The sequence below is a fragment of the Megalobrama amblycephala genome, linkage group LG17 (genome assembly GCF_018812025.1).
Source record: "Megalobrama amblycephala isolate DHTTF-2021 linkage group LG17, ASM1881202v1, whole genome shotgun sequence".
NCBI classification, from domain to species: Eukaryota; Metazoa; Chordata; class Actinopteri; order Cypriniformes; family Xenocyprididae; genus Megalobrama; species Megalobrama amblycephala.
The window spans coordinates 15755762-15763412 of record NC_063060.1 but is presented as its reverse complement, the minus strand read 5'-3'; the positions used below and the strand labels follow the sequence as shown (position 1 = coordinate 15763412).

Sequence of the window (7651 nt, the reverse complement as noted above, 5' to 3'; positions counted from 1 at the left end):
CTGCATAACTTGTTAAATATGGATTTTTTTTTTTTAACACAAATGCATTGCTTCGATTCAGAAGGCCTTTATTAAGCTCCCTGGAGCCGTGTGGAGTACGTTTATGATGGATAGAGGCACTTTCTTCAACCTTATACTCATTGATCCCGTTCACTGCCATTATAAAGCTTGGATGCATCAGAATATTTATTAATATTTCTCAGATTGTGTTCATCAGAAAAAAGAAAGTCATATACACCTAAACTTACTCCCACTGGATCACATTGAATATAGTAATAACAACAACAGGGTTTCAGTACTTCATTGACTAGATAAACTAGTACACTACCTGTTGTGTTGGAAGGGCTCTGTAATTACTCTGTGGCAAATCCTGTCCCATCTTCCAAGTTATGTGACTGATGCTGACAAACAGAGACTTCAGGGCCATCTTCACTTCATTTAACAGATTTGGTAGCTCTAGCAACAAAAATATAGCAAAATAAAATATGATAAAGCAATCTCTTACACCTATTTACTATGTGTACATATGGTCATCTAAGCATGCCAGATGTTAGAGGTTGGAAAACTTTCAGGTTTCTTGTCATATACTTGATAATGCAATTAATTACCAATAATTATTAAATTCTTTGTCTTAACTTTACATAGCAAGTTGAATAATAATATTGAAACAATAGCAGTTCTACAAAAAATGTGAAAGTTTGAAGTGCAAAGACAGTAAATACATGATGTAATCCACCAAACAGTTTGATAGCTGGCTGCTGATTCAACACAACAGTAAAATAACTATTATGTGCATTTTTCTTACTTTTTTGTCGTCATTTCTCAATTTTTCGTTTTCCTCCATTTTTTTCAGCCTCTTCTGAGTCTCTGTTGAGGTTGTGCTTGATACTCATCAACAGTCATTAATTACTCTGTGGTTTGGGAATCACTGTCCTTTTCCTTTGGGTCTGTCAAGGAACAAGAAACAAGAGATGGAAATGATACGCATTCATTTTCTTAGATATTTGTCTTCTTACCTCAATAAATGTAAACAGATGAACATAAATGACTGTACCTGAAGGGGAGGGAGGCAGATCTCAAAGGAGATGTGTTAATACTTTATTTTAAGGGTCCACAATTATGCATGTTATGCACATACACACTAGTAATTAATGATCAACTTAAATAGGCTAGTAAGGGCATATTAGCCATTATTTAAACCATATTTTTTGTGTAGTAAGGTACTTCAATTAAATAAACTGAACAATAAGAAGCTAATAACTATGTTTAATCAGTGATGGTTTAGTTATAAATTGCTAAAAGTGTGTAACAAAATTTGACCCCCGTTGTAAAGTGAAAGTTATATTTCGGTTTATTGACCAGAATAAACTATAATTATCACGTTCACACCCATGGAAAGAAAGACAGGCCTTGCAAAACACAACAATTAACTTTTGATTAAGACATTTCCATAAATCATATGAATATCTCAAATTGACACAATCAAATTAAACATTAATAGGCAGTTATTAAACACACCGACACTAATATATAACTCTTTATCTCATTTCATGACACAATTATCATGTTTACTCGTGTTAGCTTTAGCCCATGTGCTAATCAGTTCAGCTCGCGCTGTGTGCACGCGGCCTACTCAAAACGGCTCAGAAATTAATCATTTTAGAAACTTCAACATGCCATTTACATTATATTCTTATTAATATCTGGAATTTCACTCACTAAAGCAGAATAAAATCATATCTTTATTCACACAAGGAAGATTACTCACAGTGCTTCAACACTCTGGGATCCGCTCCGTCTCTCTTCTCTGTCTCCGACGACATCACTTCAGACTGACGCGTCGACTTCAAAAGCTCCACTTTCAGTGCACTCATTCACATTTCCAGTTAGATCAATGTAGGGCTGGGCGATATATCGCATGCAATTGTCACGCGCATTTCGTCAGTAAAGCCGGTTCCCTGATTACCGCTAAATCGCCATCACCTGCTTTCAAATGGAGTGGCATTTAATAGACAGAGCCGTAGATCACTGACAAGCCACGCAATATCGCGTTCATTATCGCAGATGAATCGCCTTCGATAATGAACTCGATATTGCGTAGCTTGTCAGTGAACTACGGCTCTGTCTATTAAATGCCGCTCCATTTGAAAGCAGGTGATGGCGATTTAGCGGTAATCAGGGAACCGGCTTTACTGACGAAATGCGCGTGACAATTGCATGCGATATATCGCCCAGCCCTAGATCAATGGTTTTTCTGGAGAAACTGTCTGGTCCATCTGTGCTGATCTGCTCTGACTCGCTCTCATCTGCTCACGCTGAAAGCAGCGCCGGCGCGACCAGTGGGCGGGACTTGTGAATGCGCAGCTACTATTGGCTCTTAGGGGTGTCTCTCACTGCAGCACGAAACAGTGATTGGATGAATCTCTTTTTCTTCTAGAATTTGTTTTCCTTTTTTCTTAGGTTACCCGGGGTTACACATCAATTAATCTGGGCCAGGGCCGGGTCTGGGGGGGGGGCTATGAGGGGCAATGCCCCCCCAGATTTCTCTTGTGCCCCTCCAACATCCCCAGGATACTAATTTTTTTGTGATAGCACACAAAATGTAAAAATTATATAAACACTAAATTAGTTATATACGCGAATTACTAGAAACATTGTGCGGTTGTATTTTTCTCGTGTGCCTTGCGGCGCGTATCCTTTTACAGTTCTCCCTCATAAACATGCGCTCAGCACTTCAGGTGCTCACACCATGCTAGAATTGCCAATAATTACAAGATTTCAACTTGCAAAAAGCATTCATGTCCTCATCCACATCCTTTTTCTAAGCAGTTTTCCAAGACTTTTGCACACCTTATCTGATCACTTCTCAAGACGGCCATTGACGATCACATGAGCAGATGACATGCAGCTCCTTCAAATGCGCTCTAGTCTCTATTTAAACATGCACACACCGTTACTACATTGCTACACGATCATGGAACACTTGGAAATTTAGCTTGGAATTTTAAAAATGTGATTTCCAAGTCATGAAAAATCTTGAAAATGAATAAATTAAAAACTAAAAATTTTTTTAGATGTAACTATTCTAGTAAAATATAAAATAGTTTTGCTCAGTTATGTTCAGCTCTAAAATATTCTATCAGCATATTGCGCTATTTGTTGAATAGTAGCCTATTATTTGATGTGATAACACCTTTCAGAATCTGCAAAATATCAATAATTTAAAAAATAAATAAGTGAGATCAATTTTTTTTTTTTTTTTTGGCACTGCAACAAAAATGTATTATTATGTGATGTTTACATATAGCCCACAATATATAATTGTCACGATCACCTGTGAGAGTGCCTTCAGCCTCTAGAGGGCACTCCTTCCCGGACTCATTGTTTCACTCATTTCATGAACTACATTTCCCATATACACTCCCTGGACTAATTACCATTCATCATTGCACCCAGCTGTTTTGTGTTTGTTAATTAGTGTTTGTCTATTTAATCTCAGTTGTGTCTGTCCCTGGTTGTGGTTCGTTGTATTTGTTACGTGCACTGTTTATATCTCTGGCTTGTTGTTTTGTGGACTGATTACCTGGATTTTGACCTCTTGCCTGCCTTGGATTACGTTTCTGGACTCCCCAATAAATACTTATGCTGCACTTGGATCTGTTACATCTTGTTCTTGTGCACCCGTGACAGAACGAACCAACACTATGCAAGGATCCAGCAGCAGGAGACTCCGGTCATCAGTGGGGGCTGAGGAGGCTCAGGCCCTTTTGGCGACTCTCCGCCAGAGGAGAATGGGAGTGCGGGCATTCGTCCAGAAGTTCTGGTCACGGGCGGAGGGGTATGGTCTCTCTGATACGGTCCTCAAAGACACTATTAATAACTGTCTGGATAGACCTCTGCCGCAGTGGGAGATGGAGCTGGTAAGGGGGTTAAACTTTTGGAATTTCTCCAATTACCTGCATCTGCGTGGGAATGGGCCGCTTCGACTACCTCCAGCACCCGCTCCAGCCCGTGTGCCCGCTCCAGCCCGTGTGTCCTTTCCAAGGCCTGCTCCAGTCCATGAGTGCGTCCCAGCCCGTGAATCCGCTTCAGAGGCCTCAGAGGAGGTTGGCACTGAGTCTCCGCTTCCCACATCTAAAAGGAGGAAGAGGAGGAGGAAGGCTTCCATTCCCCAAAACCCGGAGGCCTTTCCAGAGCCCGCTCCAGCCAGTGAGTCCACTCCAGAGCCCGCTCCAGCCAGTGAGTCCACTCCAGAGCCCGCTCCAGCCAGTGAGTCCACTCCAGAGCCCGCTCCAGCCAGTGAGTCCACTCCAGAGCCCGCTCCAGCCAGTGAGTCCACTCCAGAGCCCGCTCCAGCCAGTGAGTCCACTCCAGAGCCCGCTCCAGCCAGTGAGTCCACTCCAGAGCCCGCTCCAGCCAGTGAGTCCACTCCAGAGCCCGCTCCAGCCAGTGAGTCCACTCCAGAGCCCGCTCCAGCCAGTGAGTCCACTCCAGAGCCCGCTCCAGCCAGTGAGTCCACTCCAGAGCCCGCTCCAGCCAGTGAGTCCACTCCAGAGCCCGCTCCAGCCAGTGAGTCCACTCCAGTCTCGCATGCTCTCCCTGTCAGTCCCGTGATGGCCAGGAGGGCTGTCTTCACTTTTTATATTTTGGCTGTCTTGCGTGCCTGGAGGATGCACTCAGAACAGCCCGAGCCCGCTTCAGCCAGTGAGTCCACTCCAGCCAGTGAGTCCACTCCAGCCAGTGAGTCCACTCCAGCCAGTGAGTCCACTCCAGCCAGTGAGTCCACTCCAGCCAGTGAGTCCACTCCAGCCAGTGAGTCCACTCCAGCCAGTGAGTCCACTCCAGCCAGTGAGTCCACTCCAGCCAGTGAGTCCACTCCAGCCAGTGAGTCCACTCCAGCCAGTGAGTCCACTCCAGCCAGTGAGTCCACTCCAGCCAGTGAGTCCACTCCAGCCAGTGAGTCCACTCCAGAGCCCGCTTCAGTCAGTGAGTCCATTCCAGAGCCCGCTTCAGTCAGTGAGTCCGCTCCAGCCAGTGAGTCCGCTCCAGCCAGTGAGTCCGCTCCAGCCAGTGGCTCTACTACTGAGCCCGCTCCAGCCAGTGGCTCTACTACTGAGCCCGCTCCAGCCAGTGGCTCTACTACTGAGCCCGCTCCAGCCAGTGGCTCTACTACTGAGCCCGCTCCAGCCAGTGAGTCCACTACAGAGCCCGCTCCAGCCAGTGAGTCCACTCCAGAGCCCGCTCCAGCCAGTGAGTCTACTACAGAGCCCGCTCCAGCCAGTGAGTCTACTACAGAGCCCGCTCCAGCCAGTGAGTCTACTACAGAGCCCGCTCCAGCCAGTGAGTCTACTACAGAGCACGCTGCCGTCCCAGAGCAGCCCCAGCCTGGGCACGCTGCCGTCCCAGAGCAGCCCCAGTCTGAGCCCGCTGCCGTCCCTGAGTCCTCCGCTCTCCCTGATACGGCCACGGAGACCGTTACCGAGCTGTCCGCTCCCCTTGATACGGCCACGGAGGCCGTCACCGAGCTGTCCGCTCTCTCTGATACGGCCACGGAGGCCGTCACCGAGCTGTCGCTCTCTCTGATATGGCCATGAAGCACCCTTGGCCTACTGCCCTGCCGCCGTCCAAGCCTTCTGCTCTGCCGCCACCGCCCAGATCTTCTGTCCTGCCGCCGTCAACCAAGCCGTCTGTCCTGCCACCGTCGTCCAGGCTTCCTGCCCTGCTGCCACTGCCCCGGCCGTTGGAACCGTTGGAACCCGCCTGGTCAGTTCCGCCAGCACCGCCCTGGCACTCAGCCAGGATTCCAGAGGCGCTGGCACCAGCCTGGTCAGTTCCTCCAGCACCACCCTGGCACCCAGCCAGGACTCTAGAACCGCTGGAACCAGCCTGGTCAGTTCCTCCAGCACCACCCTGGCTATCAGTTGGGGACCCTGGATCTGGCCCACCATCCCTCCCCCTGATCCTCCTCCTGTCCACCTCCCTCCTGAGTTTTTTTTTTTTGTGTTTTTGTTTTTTGTCTGGTGGAGCGTCTGGTAGCCGCTCCTTTGAGGGGGGGTAATGTCACGATCACCTGTGAGAGTGCCTTCAGCCTCTAGAGGGCACTCCTTCCCGGACTCATTGTTTCACTCATTTCATGAACTACATTTCCCATATACACTCCCTGGACTAATTACCATTCATCATTGCACCCAGCTGTTTTGTGTTTGTTAATTAGTGTTTGTCTATTTAATCTCAGTTGTGTCTGTCCCTGGTTGTGGTTCGTTGTATTTGTTACGTGCACTGTTTATATCTCTGGCTTGTTGTTTTGTGGACTGATTACCTGGATTTTGACCTCTTGCCTGCCTTGGATTACGTTTCTGGACTCCCCAATAAATACTTATGCTGCACTTGGATCTGTTACATCTTGTTCTTGTGCACCCGTGACAATAATATCTGCCTTTACACAAATTAAGCAGTTCAAAAGTTTACATACACTTAATTTATTCTCAGTACTGTGTGTCATTCATTTACAACTATTTTTATGATTTTCTTTATGATAATTCCCATGTTTGGGACTCTTCTCATACCCAACTGTTATAAATGGTGAAAACATTTACTGATACTCCAGAAGGAAACAATGCATTAAAATTCAGGGGGTATAAACATTTGCACAGGATAGTTAGGGGGTAAATTGTTTTTGTTTTATCTTCTGGAAAGTGTTTTATGAAGCTTTTGTAGGACAGAACTAAAAAAAAGTAGATCTTTAAATAAAATAAGAACTTCCAGTATTATTCTAGTCAGAATTTCCAGTCTTCCTGTTCATAGGTTTACAACCCACTGGCTCTCTAGTGACAACAACACACACTATTAAGAATCAAGCATATAAACTTTTGAACTGGATCTTTTGTGTAAATTCAGTTATTATTATGTCTTGTGGATTTTATTTGTATATAGCCAAAATAACTGAGCACAACTCTATAGAAAGAATCATGCAACCAGGTCTTCTAATGGTTTAAATTTCTTCAGTGAACCAAGTTGTCTTCTTCCACTTTTAAATTTTACCATTCTTAAAGATTTTCAGTAAATCCAAAATTCTTTCTGCAAAACAGAAAACAATGGCTTTGTTTTAAGGAACTTACAGTAAAATATAACATGAATATAACATTTTCCCAAAATGAAAATATTGTTCAGTAGAAATTGAATGCGTACATCTTCCATTATTATACCAAAAGTTATGTAATATTTAGAAAATGAAGTAATCAAATTAATTGTAATTTTAAGCCATTCGTATGTTAGACCAAAAGTCTCTAAACAGTCTAATTAAACAGTTGTACTAAACATTCAAAAAACAAATGTACTGTTGTTTCAATTTCAGAATCACAGAAAGTACTTTTGTGATTAATATTAAATTTGAAGCTGTTATTAATCGGAAAAAATCTGAAAAATGGAGGAAACTGTTTTGTAGTTAAAAGGGGGTAGGGGGATCATAAACCTATGAATCATAAATCATATTATGCTGCCCCACCAAGTTTTCGAAATGCCCCCCCAGTAATACATAAATATTATGCAATTTGTATATGCAGTTTTTGCAGCATATATGTCCCTTATAATATTCTGTTGGAACATATAAGAATCACATATGTTTTTAACAAAACTTTTCCATATGGGCAGT

At 44.3% G+C, this 7651-nt stretch overlaps 1 long non-coding RNA gene across 1 annotated transcript; it reads right to left on the bottom strand.

The window, feature by feature from the left end:
• Nucleotides 1-327: 327 nt before the first annotated feature.
• On the bottom strand, nucleotides 328-1937 carry LOC125251462. The gene is made up of 3 exons (XR_007181009.1): nucleotides 1769-1937; nucleotides 806-947; nucleotides 328-456 (listed from the first exon to the last, which is right to left on the bottom strand). It is a non-coding gene; the product is annotated as an uncharacterized LOC125251462 (long non-coding RNA).
• Nucleotides 1938-7651: the final 5714 nt, after the last annotated feature.